Below are 23,996 nucleotides of genomic sequence, written 5' to 3' on the forward strand. Positions count from 1 at the left end.
GTTGACATTTCAGTCATAAGAGCTGTTTAGCCAGCTCTCTATAATGCCAGCCAGCCAGATTATAGTTGTTTTCCTAGGCTGAAGCTTCCAGCTCATCTTGTTTATTCCCCATGCATAAAAATGTGATAAGTATGCATCAGACATATTTTGCCTTTTGACCTACTCATTTCCCTCTAGCACATTTGTTGCAGTCCTGTAGCTCTCTGGCCCTTTACCAGAGTTAAGTTGCTTCTTTGAGTCCTTTCCCTTTGTATTGTGAGCTCTATTACTGGAAGGTTTTCATCACTATCCCCCATTAAACCTAGTTTGAAGGCCTCCTTACTAGAAAGATAATGCTCAAGGATGCTCTTCCCCACTCTCATCAGAGGGATCCCATCTCTTGATAGAAGTTGTCCTCCAAAGAACAACCACCTGTTGTCAAAATAAACTGAAGCCTTCACATTGACATCACCATCTCAGCTATGCATTCACTTCCAAGATACAATGGTCTCTGCCTGGATCCTTGCTTTCCATGGGAATAATTAATGATAACACCACTTGTGCTCCAAGCACCTTAATCCTCCTGCCAGAAGCATCATAGTCACCTCTGATCTGCTCAGTGTCATTCCTAGCAGTATTGGTGGTTTCCTACATGGAAAAGCAAGAAGCAGTAGTGGTCCGAAGGATAGATGAGCTTTGACAGCCTCTCTGATGTCCTGAATTTGGGATCCAGACAGGCACATATCTTGGTTCCCCAAATCGGTACAACAAATTGGTGCCTCTGTCCCCCACAGAAGGGAATCACCGCTACTCTTTTTTTCCTTGTTGGTAAAGCAGTCCTGAAGCCCCTGTCCTAAAGGCCTTTCACTTCCTGCTCTTTTGGCTGCCATCTCCCCTGCCTTATTCCTGCAGCTGTCCTCTGCGTTTTCTTCAGCATTTCCACCACAGAGTGTTTGAAAGTGGTTGCTGACTTGTCAGCTGCTCTTCAATTCTGTGGACCCTTCTTCTTCAAGTGCCATGTGCTGCCACTTCTAGTCATTGCCCTTTGGGCTCTCCAGTATCAGCTGGGAGGATTGAGGGTGGTCTGGGAGGGTGGAGGGGTGGGGATAGGGGTGAGCAGCTGCAGATTCACAGCCGCTCCAAATAGCACCTGGATCCCCCAACCCCCAGAACCCAACAGTGAACATCTGTTGGGTCTATGGGGTATCACTGTAACTCATGGCACTTCCTGCAAAGTGCCATGAGTTACAGTGGGGAGCTGCACTTCTTTCTGTGCCCTTAGTTGAATGAAGTGAGCAACTAAAAGAACTGGGAACTAAAAAATATATAAAAAACAGTCAATAAGACCAGAGCTGTTCCTGCCCTGTTCCACCTGGTCTTCATGGGGACTGGATTTAGCCAAGGCAGATATGGGAGGGAAGGGGAGGTGCCACTGAGCATGGAACGGAGGGGAAGAGAGGTTTCTTACCTGCTTCAGGAACTTAAAAAAGGTTCTGGTTGCTGCTCTTGTGCTGTGGTCTGCCTGCCTTCATGGACAAAGAGAGACTGGAAACGGTGGAGTGCAGTGACCCAAAAATGCTGGTCACTGTTCCTGCAGTGCTGATCACTGATCCTGCAGCGCACTGCTCCATGGGCGACTGGTGCCTCCCGAGTCGGGGGGGGGGGGGGGGGGGGGAACATCTGCGGGGGCACCGTCCCCAGAAGCAGCAGCAGAGGCAGAGCTGGTGAGCTTCCGCAGAGGGACTGAAGATGGCGAGCCCCCGCAGATGCCACTGCTGGCATCAGTGGAGTAGTGGAGCTGGCGACCTGCCACAGATGCCGGCAGCAGCATCAGCAGTGGGGACGGCCCTGTCAGGGGGGACACGTGCCCCACCCATGTTCCTTTATGTGTGGCGTATGCCTGCATGCCTCACTTTTAAAGTCCTGGATCCACCTATACAATTGTAAACTTTAGAAAGTCTATGTAATACATTTGCAACTTTCGCTCACCTGAATTCTAGGTTTGAAACAAAAGGCAAAACTGAGTTAAGCAAGTATCTCACCTGAGTGAGAATCTCATATAAATCCCTGACCTTCAACCAGTCCATAACATTTGGATCTCAGGATCCAAAGATGCCTTCACACAACCCGCTCATTCAAAAAGCCCCTACCTGATCTTACTCATCACTGGGCATTTTCAAAGAGGAAAGGGAGTGTCCTTTGCCTGCTAGGGTGTAGCTGCTTAAATTATTTGGGTTTATCAATTTATTTACTTTCCTATCATCAATGCCTTTGTTAGAGCTGATGAGTAGGCTTCTTTACTAATGAGATATTCTGGGAAGCAGGGAACCTTGCTTGCAGCCAGTTACAGTAGAAACAGGAATATTTTGGAAAATATTTGAAAACAATTAGAGTAATATCACTTCCTTACTGAAGTCAATAGCAAAAATGCCACTGATTTCACCTTTAGTGTTTGGTGTGATCAAATCTTTGAGAGCACTCTCCCTGTGTTTGTAAAAGGAGTGTAAGCTATGCATATTACTGTATTGTTGGCTACAAAGGACCAACTCACAGGATCATAATAAATTCTAGTTTATTGGATGGGATATGAAGTTACCAATAAAATCATAAATGCAAACTTTGAGTTATGGGTGGTGTCCCAGGGACGCCGGAGCTAGAGGGAAACCCCGGCCCAAAACCAGGGGAAGCACTTACTTACCCTTTGCAGGAGTCGAGGGCAGGAGAGGCGCGCACGCCGAGAAACCGCCCACGCGGTTTATCAGCCATGCTTACATTCAGCTGGGGCCGAGTGATGTCAGGGAGAGACGCCACCCGGCGGGAATAAAGCACGGCCCCGAGAGCACAGGGAGGCTGCAGGAGGATGCAAGAGCCAGAGGGAAGCCCGAGACCAGAAGCAGGCACCCGCGGGGCGTCTCTGCTTTAGGCAGGGTAAACTGCAGCAGCGCTGGGAGCGGTGAGGACGAGGAGAGCCGCAGCTGCGGGGAACTCAGCTGCGGAGCCCGCACCGGAGCCGGTAAGGAAGCGGGGACAGGAACTGCCGGCGAGGGAGCCGGAGAAGGAGCCGGCAGGGACACTGGTGAGGGAGCCAGAGGAAGAGCTGGCAGGGATGCCGGCGAGGGAGCTGGAGGAAGAGCCGGCAGGGACGCCGGCGAGGGAGCAGGAGGAGGAGCCAGCAGGGACACCGGCGAGGGAGCCAGAGGAAGAGCCGGCAGGGACGCCAGCGAGGAAGCCCACAGGGGCAATGGGGCCGTGGGATGCGTAGTCCTCAGGCCGGTGATAAGAGGCTGAAGAACCCACGATCCAAGGTGGCGTTGCCCAGGGTGTAGGGGAGGCTGGAGCCCCGTGAGTGCCCGCCAAAGGCGTATTGGCACTGGAGGCCGCAGAAAGTGGGATCCCTCCACTGAAGGTCCCGTTGGGACTGCGGCTGGTGAGTTCCGGGGAGCTGCCACCGTCCCCTGGGGCACCCTCTGGGAACCCCCCCACGGGAGCGGGGCAGACCCGGTTAGCTGCTCGCACAAAGGCAGCCCGGGAACGCCTCTTGGAGCAGAGGTGGGCACAGGTGGTACTAGTCACCTTAACACATACACACACACACACACACACACACATACACACTAACCCGTTCAAACCCATGTACTGTGTAGTGGCTGTTGTAGTGATTGTGAGCACTGGTGTCAGTGTATCTACCTCTATGAGGCCCTGGAGTCTGCTGTTGATGGTCAGCTTCCTTCAAGGTGATGTCTTCTCAAGAAGGGGGTTGCCTGCTTGTCCTTCTGTCTTGGTAGGTCAGGTGCTTTATGAGAAAGCACCACTGTGGGTCATGCTTCACTGTCTTTTATCCCTTTCTGGCAGATGTGTGTGATCCCCCAGCATTATCTTGGCTACCCAATCCAGAGGTCGCTGTCCCACATGGGTTTTGAGTAGTATCTGACAGCTGTTAGTCACAGGGGTTTCTGCCTGCTGGTACCTGAAGTTTCGTGAGTTCGCCTTTGACTTGACTTAATGGCTGTATTGTCATGGGTTACAGGAATAGTCGATAGGGTGATTGCTCATGTTCCAGGGATCAGTTCTTTAGCTTGATTAGCCTGAAATGGAGTTCCTTTGGCTAGACTATTGTCTACTGATGATCATCATTCACTCGCATTCACTCAACAAATGTTATCACTTTACAGTTACAATTTCAATGCAGTTTTAACAATGGTCCAGGGTATAACTTCATTCTACAGGAAGTACATTCCTTAAGAATTTAAAAGTATAAAATATAAAATACAAAATGCCATGGTAAAGATGAGACAGATAAAATATGAAATTGCACTGTGAGAAATATATTAAAATGCAATGTGAGGTAGTGAGGATCAAAGGCTACTGGGGACAGTGAGTGAGTTAGGTTAGCAAAGGATATATTTACAGTCTTTGAAGTGGATATTTTAGTTCTTTTCTTTAGTGACGCTGAGCTTAATTGATATGTAGATGTAGTTTCTAGGTTTCTTCTACAGAAAGCCACTTCAACTTCCTGGCTTGCTCTGAGTCTTGCCACACCCATGCATTGAATATGCTAGGTCTCTGCTGATACTTAGAAGGAAAAGAAATGCACAAAATGGGGGAGAGGGGAAAGGGGTGCAGGCAGGAAGGGTCTTCTTTTATAGCCATGTCCAGAAGGGAAATGTTCAAAGAGGACTTTCTGCTACAGTGTCTCATTTAAAAATATACATACCACATTATTTTTATGTCTCTTAAAACTGGCAGTAATTAAAAGGACTTCATTTGGAAACTATAATTTAACTAGATTAAACGGAGAAATATAGTGCTGACTGGGGTTGGAGTCATTCCATTTATTTAACAAGGCCTTTTGACCACCATAGGATGCTTGTGTATCTAAAAACCAACTTGATTTAAAAAGCAGCCTTTAGAAAAATGGATGGGAAATTGGGAAAAAAGAAAAATATGGGTTGTTTAAATGTACTGGAAAATGGCCAGCTTTCCAAATGATACTTAATTGGAAGCATAGCAAATGATGATGAACAATGCAATCAAGTACAGAAGGCTTTCAACTAAATCCCCAAGCAAGTAGACAACACATGCAGTTAAATGGAGATAAATTTAGAGTAAGATTGACAGAAAAAAGAAAACAGAATGTCTGTTGAATTGAAAAGGTGATTCAGCATTCAGATGAGGCTAAGGGAAAAGAGAAATTCAGGACTTCTTAAAAGGTGAACTAAGGTTGTTAAAAGTTAGTATGACCACATTCTGTTAATCAAGACACCTGATTACATCCCTATAAATTGTAACTGGTCAATCTAGGATCAAATTTTGCTCACAAGTATACAGTGTAATTCACGGTGTGGGAGTGCATAACATCTACACACAGAATTCTCCCCTTAGAGAAGTAATCACTCATTTTAAGAACATATAGGCACTGCAGGCAAAAGGGAAATCTAAAAAATGAACAATTACAACAGTTCAGCTAAGACAGAATCTGGCCTTCAAGGTTTATTTCTAGGTAAGGGTATATTTTCATTAGAAATTTGTTTTTGTTAAATGACTTTGAGGTGTCATTATGTAGCAATGTCAACATTTTTATATTCTATTTCTAGAGTAGTTTTAGTAAATATGTTATTTTGATAGGGCTTCCTATCTATTGATTGTTTTCCATTTTCATATCTGTAATACATGTGCTAATATCATTGCAGTTTTCAACAGGGCTGAGGACAATACTGTTTCGATTATAAAAGGGAAGAAAAATTGTCAGCCAGGTGAAGGGCTTGTGGAATTGTTCTCTCTTCAGCATGATGCTTGGCTCTACCAGCCAGCAGAATACACAACACATTCTATGTGAGGGTGGAGAATGTACCATGAATTATCTTTTAGGAAAACACCTAGATGTATTTTTCCCCTGTTCTCAAATAAAGACACATTTAGGTGCAAAGGTGGATTTAGGCACCTATAGGGTGCAGACATAAATTACATTTGTCATTCCATTGGCCCCTTGAAATCACTCTAAAGCCATGCCCAAACAGAAGTGCACAGCTGCAGAGCATTCCAATTGTACAACAAATTAACTCTCATTGTATAAGGGTTCAAATAAAGCTGCTCATAAATGGAGCAACTTAATAGATTTCTGTCTGGATTGGAGCCCATCACCTTGGTGGAGCCCATCACTCCAATCTACCCAATCCCTAATCCAATGGGGCTGAAAAAACCCCAGAAGACCTCCCTTCCCTGTCTTTTCATCTGTTCCACCCAGAAAGCAATGGAGCTGAGGTGGAGGCGCTGAGCCAGGGGAAGATGTAGCCTCTCTCCCTGGATCAGCTCCAAATTGGAGCTGATTCTCCACCCTCCTGATTCAACAGCTAATGTCTGTTAGATTGGAGGGATCAGGATAACTATGGTAATTTCTCTGAATCACCATGAGTTAGACCAGGGAGTTGCACTTCTGTCTGCACCGCTAAATGCAATCTTACTCCACACTCAAAAAGGTAGGTGGGTCTTCCTTTTCCTCACTCCTTTTTTGTGAGTCGGTTGGTCTTAAAGATAAGATGCTAGCTGTTTCAAAAGTAATTAATTGATTCACAGGGGTCTAGGTTGTAGCCGTGTTGGTCTAAGGACATAGGCAGACAAGGTTCCTTGGGTGAATTTGATATCTTTTATTAGACCAACCCAAATAGTTGGAGAAAAGTTATTAAGCAAGCTTTAGGGTTCAAAAACCCTTCGTCAGGCTAAGGAAGTTTCAGCAGTTGGCGTGTGCTCCTCCTGGATGGAATGAAAAGTAAAAAAGCCAGGGGCTGGGCTGGGGAGTCAGTTGCCAGGCAGATTATAATGTATCAAAAATCCAATGTCTATGTTTAGTCCATGATCTCTAGTATCCAGGAGGTTGATGAAATGGAGCTCATAGCCTCGTCTCTGGGAAGTGTTGTGTAAGTTCCCCTTGAGGATCAGGACTGAGAGATTGGAGAGAGAGTGGCCCTCCTGTGAGAAATGTGCCCCCACCAGTAATTGGGTATTTAACTGCTGCAGTACAGAAGAAAACCCCCCACAAATCGCACACCGCTGGTTATGACGTATCACCCCTCCCTTGAACCTGTACGGAAAACCATCAAAAAATTGCAACCCATACTAGACAGAGACACTATTCTTAAAAAGATCTTCCCAGAGCCACCCATCCTAGCCTTTAAACAAGCACCGAACCTCGCCAACCTCATTACCAAAAGCAAACTTCCTCAAGCCCAGAACACACCAAAAGGATCCAGACCGTGCCAGGACAAGAAATGCAAAACCTGCCAACTTATCTCCACCACCCCCACTATTACTACACCCCACAACAGAGCCCTCAGCATCCCAGGATCTTACAGCTGCACCTCCAGAAATGTAATATACCTTATCCAATGCACCAAATGCCCTGATGGAAAATATGTAGGAGAGACCAAACAAAAACTGCGCACCAGAATGAACGCACACAGGAAATCTATCAAAGACAAAAAAAACCAATTACCGGTGGGGGCACATTTCTCACAGGAGGGCCACTCTCTCTCCAATTTACCCGGGCAACTATAGGCCAGTCAGTCTCACCTCCATCCTTGGTAAAGTCTTTGAAAAAATTATCAAGGCTCACATTTGTGAGAGCCCAGCAGGGCAAATTATGCTGAGGGGAAACCAGCACGGGTTTGTGGTGGGCAGATCGTGCCTGACCAATCTAGTCTCTTTCTATGACCAGGTTACGAAACGCCTGGACACAGGAGGAGGGGTGGATGTCGTATACTTAGACTTCAGGAAGGCCTTCGATATGGTATCCCACCCCATACTGGTGAACAAGTTAAGAGGCTGTGACGTGGATGACTACACAGTCCGGTGGGTGGCGAATTGGCTAGAGGGCCGCACCCAGAGAGTCGTGGTGGATGGGTCGGTCTCGACCTGGAAGGGTGTGGGCAGTGGGGTCCCGCAGGGCTCGGTCCTTGGACCGATACTCTTTAATGTCTTCATCAGCGACTTGGACGAGGGAGTGAAATGTACTCTGTCCAAGTTTGCAGATGACACAAAGCTATGGGGAGAAGTGGACACGCCAGAGGGCAGGGAACAGCTGCAGGCAGACCTGGATAGGTTGGACAAGTGGGCAGAAAACAACAGGATGCAGTTCAACAAGGAGAAATGCAAAGTGCTGCACCTAGGGAGGAAAAATGTCCAGCACATCTACAGCCTAGGGAATGACCTGCTGGGTGGCACAGAGGTGGAAAGGGATCTTGGAGTCCTAGTGGACTCCAAGATGAACATGAGTCGGCAGCGTGACGAAGCCATCAAAAAAGCCAATGGCACTTTATCGTGCATCAGCAGATGCATGACGAATAGGTCCAAGGAGGTGATACTTCCCCTCTATCGGGCGCTGGTCAGACCGCAGTTGAAGTACTGCGTGCAATTCCAGGCGCCACACTTCAAGAAGGATGCGGATAACCTGGAGAGGGTCCAGAGAAGGGCAACTCGTATGGTCAAGGGCCTGCAGACCAAGTCCTACGAGGAGAGACTAGAGAAACTGGACCTTTTCAGCCTCCGCAAGAGAAGGTTGAGAGGCGACCTTGTGGCTGCCTTTAAGTTCATCACGGGGGCACAGAAGGGAATTGGTGAGTATTTATTCACCAAGGCGCCCCCGGGGATTACAAGAAACAATGGCCACAAGCTAGCAGAGAGCAGATTTAGATTGGACATTAGGAAGAACTTCTTCACAGTTCGAGTGGCCAAGGTCTGGAACGGGCTCCCAAGGGAGGTGGTGCTCTCCCCTACCCTGGGGGTCTTCAAGAGGAGGTTGGATGAGCATATAGCTGGGGTCATCTAGACCCAGCACTCTTTCCTGCTTATGCAGGGGGTCGGACTCGATGATCTATTGAGGTCCCTTCCGACCCTAACATCTATGAATCTATGAATCTCTCAGTCCTGATCCTCATGGGGAAACTTACACAATACTTCCCAGAGACGAGCCTATGAGCTCCATTTCATCAACCTCCTGGATACTAGAGATCATGGACTAAACATAGACATTGGATTTTTGATACATTATAATCTGCCTGGCAACTGACTCCCCAGCCCAGCCCAACCCCTGGCTTCTTTACTTTTCATTCCATCCAGGAAGAGCACACACCAACTGCTGAAATTTCCTTAGCCTGATGAAGGGTTTTTGAACCCGAAAGCTTGCTTAATAACTTTTCTCCAACTATTTGGGTTAGTCTGATAAAAGATATCAAATTCACCCAAGGAACCTTGTCTGCCTAATTGATTCACAGGAACTTGAAAATGGTGGTATGAAATTGTACTTAAACACCTAAGTCAACCTAGAAACCCCACTGGTAGAACAGAGCCTGGCCCTTAAAACTTACTTGAATCCTTCCTTCCTTTACAATGATTCACAGATTGAAACCTGAGATCTAGGGGCAGCTTAAGCACATTTGTGACAGAATGAGAGGCCACCCAGGCAGTTGTGCTGCTTCATCCTTCTCCATCTAGAATCACACAATAACAATAGGGTATTGTAGAAAGAGCTAGTCCCCTAATTTAGCACAGCTTTGGGAGACCAGCACTTCTTCACTGTTGAAGAAAGAGGGGGAAATTGTACCCGTAGCATATTATTCCTGATAAGCGTGTACAGGTATCTGTAGTGATTCATTGAGTGGGATTAATGATATCAATTACAAATAGCAATTCAGCAAAGGACATAGGTACTTATGGAAGCTACAGTGAGTCAATCCATTTCACATTTCAAACCCAAAGAAACAATAATAAAATATATAAAATGCATCTGTCTGCATATTATTTATATATATATATTTCAAACCTTCAGTGCTGACCTGCTGGTTCTTGTCAACACATGTTCCTTCATAACTCCATGTATGGTATGGGCTCTATGGTATATTCTGCAATAGAGAAAATTGTTGGTTTTACGCTTACACCTGCTAGTACATCTGTAGGGTTGGAAGCAATGGTGGACCTACACAGATACATCAATCATTTTCTGGTTGGTTAGCCTTTTCCTCATTAGCAGATCTGGCTGCAGAGTGAACATCTGGTGTAGACACATGGATCTTTAATCAGACAAGGTAATAATTTGTTTTACAGTTCTTGATAACAACAAAATATATGACCAAAAAAACACAGATGGGAGTAACCCTTCTCTGAATTTGCCAGTTTGAAAATACATTTATTTAGAGTCACAATACTAAGGGTGTGTGAACTAGGATACAGTTACAAAATGTGAGTGTACCCAGTGTCTGGCCATTTACTCATGAAAATTAGACAGACAGTTTGCAAACACATAACTGTCCATGGTGGTGATGCAAATGCTTCTTTTTTAACTGTTGGTACATATTTTGTACTTTTATCTTCAAAATGCTTTACTTAATTAACTTTCACAATGTCCCTATGTGGTAGGTGTTAAACATTACTGATAGAGAAAGCATTAAGAATAGAGCAATTGTAACAGAGCGTAATGGACAGAATCAAAGAGACACAAAGGAACCTTCAAGTTAGGTGCTTAATTTCTAAGTCCCTGAAGTGAAATCCAAAACCTAGAGTAAAGTGCCTAGGGTCCCTGTGCAATGCATAGGGAGAGTTCAAAGGGGCAGTTCAAGCTGACAGAATGCTGAGAAAAGAGTTGTCCACAGCAGTGATACTGATGGTTTTCATCCTGTGGGCCAGATGAATGAACAGGGCCAGGCTAGGGGCCAGATCAAACCCTGTGCCACCCCCATGCAGTGGGATTGGGCCCCAGAGCCCCACACCACCACCACCCAGCTCCCACCTGAATGGGATCAGGCTCCAGGGGCCCCACACTGCCTCTGTCCTGCTGGGATTGCGCTCTGGGGGCACTACACCACCCCTGCCCAGCCAGGATTTGGGCCTGGGGTCCGGATGCTGGCTCCACCAGCTGACATCAGGTTCTGAGAGCCCCATACCACCTCCAGCTGGCCAGAGTCAAGCTTCAGGGACCCCACACCATCTCTACCCAGCCAGGATTGGGCTCCAGAGCTCTGCACTGCTGCCACCCAGGCCCCACACACCAGGATAGGCTCCACACTGCACTGTGTACCCTATGTAGCATACAGGGCCACATCCCATAGGCCTCCTCACAGATCCATGAGGAACTCATGGGTCAATGACACTGCACCAGGCACCTAGATGTGGCCTGCAGATCAGGGGTTGATCACCTCTAATCCAAAGCTAGCCAGTATGAAATACTAAGCACAAGAGTTTGCCTGAGCTTCTGCACCTAACCACAGCCTAAGCACCTCACTCAAGGCTGCACCTTCACCTACTTGGGATCCAGAGACCAAGAATATGCAGTGTGAAAAGAGCAAGATTACATACCCCGAGAAGCCCCCTGACCAGAAAAGTCTGCCAAGCCGCAGTGGCATGGCTACACTGCAGAAAGACCTCCCGATCCTCCCTGGCATACCCTTATCAGCTTGCCGACTGAATCGAATTGGGTTAATTAAGCCGCCAGGAGGTATTTCCGGCGCGGCATGACAGGATGAGGAGGGGAGGTGAAGGCAAGAGAAGGGGCTGGCAGCGAGGGTGAATGCCCATCTGTTGCCCAAGACTGAAGTCCCCGGGAATGGGGCAAAAGACCTACAAGGTCTTCAGAGCTCGGAGGAGCTCAGAAAGAAGAAAAAAAATGGTCCTGCATTAATTGGCGACCACGAGCTGTCAATTGAGCTGGTGGGGCACTAATTACTGAAAGTGAAAGAGAAAAAAACAACCCCCAACAGAGTGCTGGATCACGGCTTTGGTACGAGACTCCTGCAGTGAGGGGAAAATTGCTGAATGGATGATAGGTTTCATTTTTTTTTCCTTTGCAAAGAGTTTATTTTTTATTTTATCTTTTTTCCTGGCCTGGCCCTTTGGCTAGTACCAGTTGGCTCTGGGTCCAGAAGTCATCATCCCTCTCCAATTAATTGAATCATCAAAGTCGTGGCAGACAAGATACCAGAGAGGAAGTCTGACCCAACTGTGCTGATTGGCACCGGCCCGGCAAGGGAAAAGGCCAGTGAATGTCAACGGGACATAAAGGTCCATGCCCGTACACAGTGATATCCCAACAGCAGCTATAAGTATTCTTTGAAAGAACCAATGGTGATAATGACGGTGCCAAAGTGCATCTTTATATAATAGCTTGGAAGTTTACATTTTCCTAGGAAGACCAAGGTATGCATTGTACTGCATACTATGGGTAACTGAACTATCCCACCAGTCCTGCATTTAAAGTAGACTGTAAACTAAACTAGATTAAAATCCATGCAATGGAAAGACAAGCTTTCCCATGCTGCCCAATGTCCTTTACCCCTTTTTCCTGAGAGAGCTGGACAAAAAAAAAATATCAATGCATAATCCTCAGCCTCCATTCAATCTGCCCACCACTAGTAATGTTTTAATGATTTAAACATCTGTTCACTAATAACTAGTAAGACAACTAATTCATTTCAAATAAGCTGTTGAACAGTCATTATACGGTAACAATTTCAACTACTGTTGACATGGGATGGAAAAAAACTAATGACTTACATAAGAAAGATTCTTTATGACACTGCCAATCTTACTTGTCTTCCACTTCTCAAAACTCCAATCATTTTAACACTTTCATCACAGAAGGAGGTTAATGGAAAAAAGATAGTTCTTGGTACAGTAATTTCATTTCCCATCAGAGGGGATTGCAATTTTTCATTAAAGACGAAGTTTTAACTACATTATATACACAAATTTCATATGCCAAATTATTTATTTCTGAGACAGAAGCTTAAGTCATTTGAACAAATTTGTGAGCAATAACCTTTACTTCATTTCTTCAGATGTTTGCTGTAATTTTACTGGTGCCAGTTCTTTTCATTATTTTCTAGCTCATCACCTCATTTTGACTCAGAGCTCATTTCTTTGATGTATAATAATTTGTTGTAGGAACATAGAGCATCAAGGGACAGGAAAATCTTCATAATTCACCATGCAATGTGAATTGGATTTGATGATCTATATGTCAGGAGAAAACTGAGAAGTAGTATTTATTCTTATTTTCAGCCATTTCTCTTTCACAGGAATCAGATTTTACCATTCAAAAACTGGATTTATTTTAACTCCAGAGAATTTCCATTTTACTTAATACTAAAGAAAGACAATAAAAAGGATTCATACATTAAGTTTTGTTGGGTAGAAATCTATACCTGAAGTGTCCAAGGTAACAATATTCACTTCATCATGTTATATAAAATTAAAAGTTACAAACAGAAAGGCTAAATAAGTCTAAATAAAAAGGTCTATGGACATCTCATATTTACTGTGTTTAGATCATGTCTGGCCCATTAAAGAAATATGGGGCAGGAAATTAATGAACCAAAACTGGGGTCTTGGAAATCAGGCCTAACTGACAAACAAAATAAATATGGGATGAGCTATTCAGTAGAGCTGTGCAAAGCTTCAGTTCGCAATTTGATTCAGAGAAGATTTGGCCAAATTCGGAGGCTGAATCTCCGAATCTGACTGAATCGCTAAAAGCTTAAAACTGTCTGAGTCGATTTGAAGCCTCTGCATTGATTCAGAAAAGATTTGGAAAAGATTCAGAGATTCAGAGGTGGTGTTTCAGGGAAAACAGAAACTTAGAAGAGGGAGGGGGAGCAGTGGGGGAAGAACTGACATCTCTAGCTGGCCAGTGAGCGTGATCGCTCCCCGAGCCCCCTTGCAACCATAATGTCTGGGGGAGGAACATAGAAACAGCATAAAAACCTCTGTCTGCAGGCTTTCTGTGCCTATTGTGAACTGTTTCTGCCTGAGTGAGCAACAGCATCTGAAAGATACCAGACTGACTTGCCTTCCTAGTCAGTCACCTGCTCCTTTTTGTTCTTAGAAAGGACTGGATAGGATATAGCTTAGCTTAGAATCCCTCTACTTTACTTATCCTTATCCAATTCATTCCTTTCACAATTTATATTTGTTCTTTTTTTTCCCCAATACTTTTTAAAAAGAAAGCTCAGTGTTTTCCCTGGCAGTGTGATCCATCACTATGCAGGGATGCGCATATTACACACACTCACACACATCACAGAAGTCAGATATTCATAGAAGAAGAGATTATATATAGTTGTTAGTTATTAATATTATTAGCTATAGTTAGCTTATATACAGACTAAAAACACAGAAGTCAGATGGAGGTTCAGATTGCGATTAACACACACAACACAGAAACTCAGAGTCCTAGAAGAAGAAGAAAAATAAAAAATATTATTATTTTAGGTACACAACACAGAACAGTACAGTAAACAAACACAACACAGAAGAAGCAGCAGTCAGTCACATTCAGATTCATAGCACATCACAGAAGACACCATATATATAGTTATTAATAATCAATAATCATCATCATCATACCAAAGTCTACTACACACAACACAAAGTAAAGAAAACACACAACACAGAAGAAGTCACACATTCAGATTAATAGCATATCACAGAAGACACCATATATATAGTCATTAATAATCAAACCAGAGTTCACTACACACAACACAGAGTAAAGAAAACACACAGCCCAGAAGTCACACACACACATTTTCCAGCACAGGAAAAATTAATATGAAGCGTGCTGGAAAGGCAGGTGCCAGGTTTTCTGGCAGGGGAGGGAGAGAGGCTAGAGTGGGTAGGGGGACAGCTAGAGCGGCAAGTTCCCCTCCCCACCCCCAACATAGATGCATCCTCTTCCCTAGCAGCCATGAGGGTTCTGCTGCCAGTGGAAGCAAGGAAGAGGGAACAGTACCTGACGTCCCTGCACCTGCACCATCTCCCCTAACTCCAGAAATAGGCACCAGCAGCAGAATGACCATCTCCTCCACCCCAATTTCATCTCCCAATGTGAGCCTCCCACTGCCAAAGGAGGAGCTGGAGCTGAAACCAGGGGACCCAGGCACCCTAGCAAAAGCAATTCTGGGGACCGAGGAGGAATCTGATTTGGTGCTCCATACCCCTTAAAGTTCCTCTAGACCCAGGTCTCCTTCTCCAGAAAGCACCTTGGAGGAGGTTGATGTTGAGGTTGTGGAGGCTCAGGCAAGTGGCTCAGCTGAGTCAGCTCCTCCTGCTGTTGTGCCTCAGCCCGCTGAGGAGGGAGATAAGGCAGGATCCCCACCCTCAACCTAGAAGCTGGGAAGTAGTGTAGTCTGGGATCACTTTGAGGTGGCAGATGATCCCAGGTTTTCCATTTGCCAGCACTGCCAAAGGCAGATCAACCAAGGCAAGGAGGTGAAACACTTCACCACCACAGCGATGCTGCTGCATCTCAGGAGGCAGCACCCCCTTGCCCTTCTTCCTACTCAGCCTGGCACCAGTGGGAGCATGCCCAAAAGGAAGTCCCCCGCTTGCTCCTGGGCCCGTCCCCCCAAAGCAGAGGCAGGAAACCATGGAGTGGTGGGGGAAAGCCACAGACAAAGTGGGGTATGTTCCCAAGGTGAGCGATACCACCCAGAGCATTGGGGAGATACTTACTCTGGATAGTCAGCCCCTCTCCTTAGTTGAGCAGCCAGGATTCAGGTAGCTCATGGCACTCATTGCCCCACCATACCAGCAGGATGGTGGTGCCCTCCCTGTATGAGGCATACAGGGAGTACTTGAGGGAGGAGCTGTGCAAGGCAGGACGGCAGGTAGCCTTGCATTTCACCTCTGACATCTGGACCAGCTGGGGTGGCAATCACACTTACCTCTCCCTCACACGGCACTGGTGTGATCAGTCAGGCAATCAGTGGGCTCTCCTCCAAGATGAGGAATTGGATGAGTTCCACATGGCAAGGGAGATCATGGTGGCCATGAACCGCATGGTACAGGGGTGGATCATTGGGCAGGGCAAGCTCACCCACAGGTTCATGGTCACCAACAATGGAGCCAATATGGTCAAGGCCGTCTGTGATGTCAACTTTCTTGGCATCTGCTGTATGGCACACAGGCTGCACCTCACAGTCAAGGACGCCTTGGAGAGGGACAGGGCTGCCGGTGATGGCACTGTCACTACCACCCAGCTCATTTCAAAATGCAGGAAGGTGGCGGGATATTCCACCGCAGCATCAAAGGGGGCAAGATGCTGTGGGAGAAACAGGCAGAGCTGAGCATCCTGCAGCACAAAATCATGCGGTATATGGAGACTCAGTGGAACTCCACATACATGATGCTGGAAAGGCTGGTGGAGTAACAGAAGGCCATCCATGAGATGGCCTTGCTCAGGGAGATTGGGATCAGCAGTACCCTTAACAGAGCTAAGTGGGGTACCATCTCCCAGATCTTGGTGGTCCTCAAGCCCTTCCTCGAGGCCACTGAGACCCTCAGCACTGCTAATGTCCTCCTTAGCCAGGTGATCCCCATAGTGAGAGAACTTGAGAACCAAATGGAGAAGTTCCAGGGGATCGATGTTCCTGGCTGGGGCAAGCTGCTGTCACCAGACGCGCAGGCCCTGGTGAGGCGGCTGAAGGAGGGCATTAGGAGACAGCTGGATCCCTTGCGGTCCAGCATGGTCCACATGCTGGTGGGCATGTGCGACCTGAGGGTGAAGGGGAGCATGTGAACTGGCAGCCCCAAAACCCTCAATCACTGGACGCAGGTGCTGGTGAACAGAGTCAGGGAGGCCGAAGGGCAGAGGTGAGGGGATGTAGAAGAATGGAATCCATTTTCCCGTGCCAGCACTCCCAGCATCGTCACTGGGACCAGCACCAGCCAGTCTCCTCCACACCAGCTGCTGCCAATGTGGGCCAAGGGCATGTCTTCAATGCTGGGGTCCAAACGCACCAGACCCCAGCCTCGACCAGGTAGCACCAAGGCTTTGATGACTACCTATCTCTCCAAGGACATGGAGCCACTGGACTGCAACTCCTTGGCCTAGTAGGCAAGCTGAAGCCGGATGTGGCAGGATCTGGTCTCAGTTGCCCACAACACCTGTCCCATCCACCAACCAGTGTTCTGAGCAAGAGGGTGTTCAGCATTGCTGGGGATGTTGTGACACGCCACTGCACCTGCTTGGATCCTGGTTTGGTGGAGCAGCTGGTGTTCTTGAAGGTGAACCTCCTGTTGCTGGGGTTCCCCAAACTCCACCTGCAGATGGACTGAGTGCCACCCTCCTCACTCCATCTGCATCTATTTCTGTTTTATTGTTTTTACACCACATAGTGTTACTGCCCCCTCTCAGAGCTGGAGAGGGCACTCACCACATCGCCAGCCAGCAGGGGATGAACATGTCCTTGCTGAGCTCCCATGTCAGGATAAACTTGGAGGTATGGGCTGGGGCTGTGAAGAAGGAGGAAGCCCCAGGTCCACGGCATGACCACTAAAACTGCACTCTGCCAAGGTCAGGGAGGCCTGGTGGGACTGCTGGTGGCACGGCCACCCCGTAAATGCCAGGACCAAGGATCCCCTGGTGAAAGGTGGGTAGGAGGCGCCATAACCTCCAGCTACCACATGCATGCACACAGTCCTGGCTGGGGAAAGCCCAGACCTGTCATGTCTTTGACAGGCCTCAGGCTTGCTGGTTGCAGTGGAGTTGGGAGGCTCCAGGTGAGCTCAGCTTAGCTGTCTGGAATGCTAGCTTTCAGGTTGAAAAACCCCTTGTCAGGCTGAGGAAGCACCTGCAGTTGGTGTATCTGTGTGCTGTTCCTGGATGGAAGGAATAGTAAAGAAGCCAGAGGCTGGTCAGGCATGCAGTGCAGGCAAGAAAGCCAGTCAGTGAAAATGGAAATGGAGGCATCTGACTCCCCAGGTACCTCTGTACTTTTATCTGTGCTGCTACATCCCCTTCCACCCCCCTCCCCCAGCCTGTCCCTCACCCCATGACACCTCCATTTCCATTTTGACTGACTGGCTTTCTTGCCTGCATTGCATGCCAGGCCAGCCTCTGGCTTTTTTTCTATTCCTTCCATCCACAACCAGCAGACACACAGACCAAATACAGGTGCTTCCTTAGCCTGACAAAGGGTTTTTCAACCCAAAAGCTTGCTAAGATATATTTCTCTAACTATTCAGTTGGCCTACTAAAAGACACCAAATTGTCTTACCTGTTGTCCTTTAAAGTGGTGGACCGGTATGAGGCTGTAGGGGAGGAGGAGTCCTCATTGGGGCACACTACCGGGTTGTACAGAGGCCCCAGTGCCAGTGAGGGTGCACCTTAACACACAGAAACACACGCACACACACACACAGTCATACAGTGAGGGTGCACCTTAACACACACGCTGGAGAAGAACCTCCTGCAGGAGAGGAAAGAAGGGCTCTGTCACAGTTTGGCTACCTAAGATGCTGCTGGTGCTATTGTGCTAGTGATCACTCACTATTTTATTTACCATTTAAATAACCATTGCATTTAAAGTGGTGGACCAGACTGAGGCTGTAGGGGAGGAGGATACCTCATTGGGGCACACTACCATGTCATGTAGATGCCCTAGTGCCAGTGAGGGCACGCTTTAATACATACACAGTGTCACCCACCCATGTCACGAGTTTTGCCTGTCAGCAGCCTGAGGTGCAGCGCCCCAGTACCTAGAATGCCCTGCACCTATCTCCTTGAAAGCTGGCAGGCTTCTTGGCCTCAGCAGGGGCTAGCATGCCTGCAGTTTTCATCCCACTGTGGCTTAACACACACACATGACACGAGTTTTGCTTGTCAGCAACCTGAGGTGCAGTTTCCCAGAAACCCCTAAACCTATCTCCTTGAACCTTGGCAGGCTTCATGCCCTCAGAAGGGGCTACTGTCCCCACAAGTTTCATCTCAATCAGCCAAAAAATGACAAAGTTATAGGTATTTCATTGATTCCCCATTATACTCTATGGCCGAATCACTAAATCTCTCTGAATCAGCCGAATCAATTTGGAACAGCAATCCAAATCTCCAAACTGAATCACTGGCCTCCGAATCAGCCGAATTTGAATTGAATACTTCCCTATTCACACAGGCCTACTATTCAGCCCATTACCCATTTGCAGGGATACATCATTTGGCATTGACTCTGAGAAGATGGATAATCTGAAAGGAGCAACTTTTACTATCACTGTTACCACACCTACCATTCTCTAGAGTTCTACAAGCAACTGTAAAACTTTGCGATCCTGACCATTACAGAAGAGCTGACCAGACAAAGCTAGACTTCCCTGTATTTCTTTTTGCTTGTATACCCACCTCCGTTCGACCAGGAGTTCGTGCGCCGCCTTCACCCGGACCCAAGATCTTGCACACCCGGGCTTCGTTGGTACGCCCCAGGGTTTACCCCATCTGGTATAAAGGGGGACACCAGAACTCTCCTGCCACGACTTTGATGACTCTCTCAGTGGGGGGTCTTCCCTTGGGGTATCCCTCGGTGCCGGCACGCTTCTTCGCAGGTACTCTCGGGGCTCCGTCCTCCCCTACACCCCGGCCATACGCCACCTCAGGTCTTCCTATCCTGGCCTCTAACCCGTCCTCGTCTCATCCTCTCTTGGCTCAGTCCCCCTAGCCACTACCAGCGGTCTTCGGACCAGGTATGCCTCTCCCAGTGGGGATGCTGACCAGGTCCCTCCTTCCTTGGGATGCAGACGTTCTCTTTGCTTCCCCAATAGTCCCGGCCGCAGTTACCCGCGCCGTCGGCTCCATAGTGCAGGATACAGCTGGCCCCACTCTCGGCGCCGCTGTCACGCCTCCTGCTGCCTCAGGTGTCGGGTTCCCCGCTGGCTGCTGCCCCACCTCCGGGGCTGACTTCTCCCCTTGTCTTCTCACTCCCGGGTGCTCCGCCGTGCTGCTCGCAGCCTGCTCCGCCTCTACGCGGCGGGAGCAGGCGGCGTCCCGCACTCTGCGGGTGGCGGCTGATCCCCTGCGCGCTGGGGCTCCAGCTCTCTCCCTTCAGCTGCCCCACTGCTTCGGCGGGGCCGTCTTTTGTTCCTCCCGGCCAGCGTGCCCCGCCCCCGCCGCTCAGCCGCAGCCGGATAAATGCCCGCCTGATGACCCGCGCCGGCAGCGTCGGCGCGTGGAGTTTCTTTGGCTCCTCCGGCCCTGCGGGAGGTAAGCAGATCCCTTGGCCGCCGCGGGGGTCTCCCAGTGCCCCCGCTCCCCTGAGACAGCTTGCTATTTAACAGGAGTCTGCCTTAGACAGCTAAATCTATGAATCTATGAACTACATCCTTTGCTACACTGCCTGGAAAGACTGCTACAAGGAGTGCCTTTAACAGTCCAATGCTATTACAATTTTGCTAAGTCTCAACATAGTTGATAATATTAGATCACCTTAAGTAGGGCACATTGTGCCTGAAAGATTGTTTAACATCTTTCCCAACTACACAGTTGGTCTAATAAAAGATATCACCCCAGTCCCCCAAAACCTTGCTTCCTATTTATTTCAAGCACACCAAGTCCCTCCAGTGCATGAAGTCAAAAGCATCCTTGAAGATAACTTCTTCCTCAATACTTCCAAGAAGTTATTTAGTCTTCCTGGGATGATTAATATTATTGAAAAGAGATGTTTTGACACATGAACCATACACTGGTGCTTCTTTTTCTGCACTAGCTGCCTGAGTTTCTGGGTGGAGGTAAAAGTTTCAGTTTTAACTAGCAAGCCTCTACATAGTACAAGGCAGCATCACGTGGAACCACATCCTCCCCACTCCAGAATCAACAATGTAGCTGTGTTAGTGGCACTGAACATACCTCTCAGCAAACTAACACAACTACACTGTTGCTGGTTCCAGAGCTAATATGCACAGTGTAGGCATGGTGCATCTCAGCACAGTGAGAAATGGTATTTTCAGCTTGTCACTACCTTACCCTACACAGATATAATTAAAGAGATGTCTGTACCACACTGGACCAGGTTAGGGAGTGCCAGTGTGAAAATATGCCACTTTTATTCCCACTCGCTGAATTCCCAAAAGTGTCAAGTAGCCACTTTTTAGCATGTGTCCAGAGCCACTGAGGTTTTCGCATGCACACATGGCATGACGTGGGCCCAACTCTGCTCTAAGAGCAGTTACTTGATCCTTTTTGGAATTCAGCATTCAGGGAGCAGGTGTGAGTAGAGCATGTTCTCACAGTGATGCTCCTTAGCTTAGTGTCACACAATGTGGATGTGCCCTATGGCTTAGGACTTCCTTACTTAGCTGACCTTGGTGACTACAGCAGAGATCAGTGGAGACACTCACACTTAATTCCCCAGCTATCAAAAAGAGGGGATCTTTGACATCATAACTACCATAATAAATATTGTTTGATAAAAAAAATGTGCAAATGCCTAAATTGAGTATATGTCTGTTGTTTATATGATACTTTTTGTTCTTCCTCACCCCAATCTCTCAACCCTTTATGACCATCTCTTATCTCATTGCATTTAAAATAAAAGAGTAATTGTTTTCCTATGGCTTCTGCAAAGTAACTAGCATGCTTTTGGGCTCTACAAAAATAAATAGTTATAAGAATAATTAGTATTGACAGTATCATCCATAATGGTATTTTCCACGGTGGTCAGCACAGTTCTGTTCTAAGTTAACAGCCAGCCCAATGTACTACAATTAGCTGTGCAGAAACTATAAAAGTGGAAAAAGAATAAAACCCAAGGAAAATACAGAGATAAGCATATACAATCCTTCTGAAACAAAAACATGTTTTGTGGGTTCATTTACAGCAAGTGTTTTTTAAAACTACTTGGTCTGATTTTGTACAAATTTGCATGCTTCATAAAATAATCTAAAAAAAGGACATTTTGAACCATGTAATGCTAACCTTATAGCATACACATGCATAACTTTAATTGGTTTTGCATACCACCCTGGGAGCAAGCATTTGTATTCAGCAAATGGCTACCCTGAAATTCAAGATGATACCACTCCTACAAGGATGTAACTTGTATAATTGATTTACCCCAGATATCAGTATAGGGATGCAGCCAGGTGCCCACGGCAATGCAGAAGCAGAGAATTCCAGCTGCTGCTGTGATCATGATCACTAATGTGAGGCTGCCAGCAGCAGCTGCTTTGTTTTACTGTCCCTCCCCTGCCCGCAAAGGTCAGCAGCTAGGGTGTTTGCCCTTATCTCTGTTCCCCCCTCCCCTCAATCATGCCACTGAACCCAGAATAATTATAGACCAAATTCTAGTACACTAGTTATACCAGTAAATGACACTAGTTACATAAGCCTAGACATTCTGTACCTGCTCCTTTTTAAAAACCATTATAAGGGTGATTTATACCAGCGTAAATGTACTGTGTATCCAGGTCCATACTGTGCAGTCTTATGGAACAAAGAATAAGAATGTGACTATATGGCCAGGTAATAGGCATTATGCTTTTCCCAGTGGTATAAGTGATCAGAAAACTAGTCTATACCCTTAAAAGAACAGAAGTTTAGCACACAAAGACTGGTTTAAAAATAGTAGAACCTGGTCTAGGATTTGCACATGCCTCCACCCCCCATCAAAGGGTGAACATGCATTTTGTTCACCACTGATCTGAACTACGCCCCTTATAGAAAATCACGTAACTTAAACTGATTCTGTCTGAGGCTTTTTGAATGCCTGTACCTGGCCTATATGTGCATTTCAAGTGTATATTCTAGACAATACCTAATATTGTACAGAAACAAAAAAAACAAAAAAAAGAAAACCAGGCAGAGTTCTGGTTTGCTGCGCACACAGGTAAAAACTCCATGAATTCACAAGACTACTCAGATATCAAAGTTACAGCCTAACAAATCTGGATGCAAGAGAAGCACGTAGTATGTTCATTTGTATATCAAAAATACAACATGTTTATCAGGAGAAAAGCTGTTTCAGACCACTGTTAACATCTTAGCTTTTGGAAACAAAATTAAAGGGTTGGATATTGTAAAAAACAATTACACTGAGATCTTTTGTATAGGGGATACCGTTTTATATGACATCATTTACAGGGCTTCATTAGTAAAAGAGTATAGAAAAAGTTTGTTTTAATACAGTAGCAATCATCACACATTATGGTTGAGATTATGCATAATGCAGCCAAGACTACTGTTATTTTAGAACAAATAGTCCTGAAAAAAATAATTCTCACTGGAATAATACTTTGCAATTGTGTTACACTTTCCACTAGGTGTGTCTACACGTTCATTAATGCGCAGTAGTTACAGCACATTTAGTTTAGTACTTGCTTAATGAAGTACTAACTAAATGGGGAGTAACTACAGTTACTGCACTGTAGCGCTGGTGCAGTTTTTTGTGGCACTTACTGCACAGTAGCCTAATAACACTGCACAGTAGTGTATTAGCACGTTTTTTTGATCGGCATACTACTATGCAGTATTATTAGACTACTGCGTAGTAAGTGTCTCATGTAGACATACCCACTAAGATGTAAAAAATACTTTGTAGTCTATTCTCACAATAACCCTTTGCTAGGATAGTAATATCCCCATTTTAAATACTGACAAACTGAGCTAGATTGAAATAGGATGCATGGAGAGAAGTAGCACAATTTTTCAAGGGGAGATGAAAAGGAAATTACTGTCCCAAAGCACGTGTCAGCTGATTCAGTGTAAAATGTATCTATTCTCTCTTAACATCTAGTAAAGTGAAACTAAACCATAATGATTTATTCTTGAAAGTGTGTGCCAGCGGTAAGGGGAAGAATAGAGCAATTTAGATTTACTCACTGCAAATTAGGAACAGACAGATGAAACAACAACTCTAGATTCAGTTTTATCATGGTAAAGTCCCTCCTTTTTAAAGCCATGAAATTGTTTTGTCTGCTCACATGCTCCAAGTGACTTGTGAAGGATGTTTGTGCCCAAACGCTTGCAAAGAACTTTTTTCCAACTATTTAGTTGGTCTAATAAAAAATATCACATCTACCCAAAGAATCTTGCCTGTCTAAGTTGTACAGAAAGAACTGAACATAGCTGGGAATAAAGTCAGTCTCCCTTTCATAATTTTAAACTATAAAACCACTCTTCCTCAGTATCCCTGAGATACAGGGTGCTTTTAAACCTCTCCAAAGTCAATTATAAAACAAATTGGCTCACAAGACATATTGATCTTAAGAAT

At 46.3% G+C, this 23,996-nt stretch overlaps 1 long non-coding RNA gene across 2 annotated transcripts in view; it reads right to left on the reverse strand.

The window, feature by feature from the left end:
* Positions 1–23,996, reverse strand: part of LOC109283019 (uncharacterized) — a 160,648-nt gene that overhangs the window by 127,070 nt on the left and 9,582 nt on the right. For both annotated transcript variants that reach the window (XR_009460689.1, XR_009460690.1), the window contains exon 3: positions 9,794–9,872. This is a non-coding gene — a long non-coding RNA (uncharacterized LOC109283019). The remainder of the gene's footprint in view (positions 1–9,793; positions 9,873–23,996) is intronic.

The sequence above is a fragment of the Alligator mississippiensis genome, chromosome 3, assembly GCF_030867095.1.
Source record: "Alligator mississippiensis isolate rAllMis1 chromosome 3, rAllMis1, whole genome shotgun sequence".
Classification (NCBI taxonomy): Eukaryota; Metazoa; Chordata; order Crocodylia; family Alligatoridae; genus Alligator; species Alligator mississippiensis.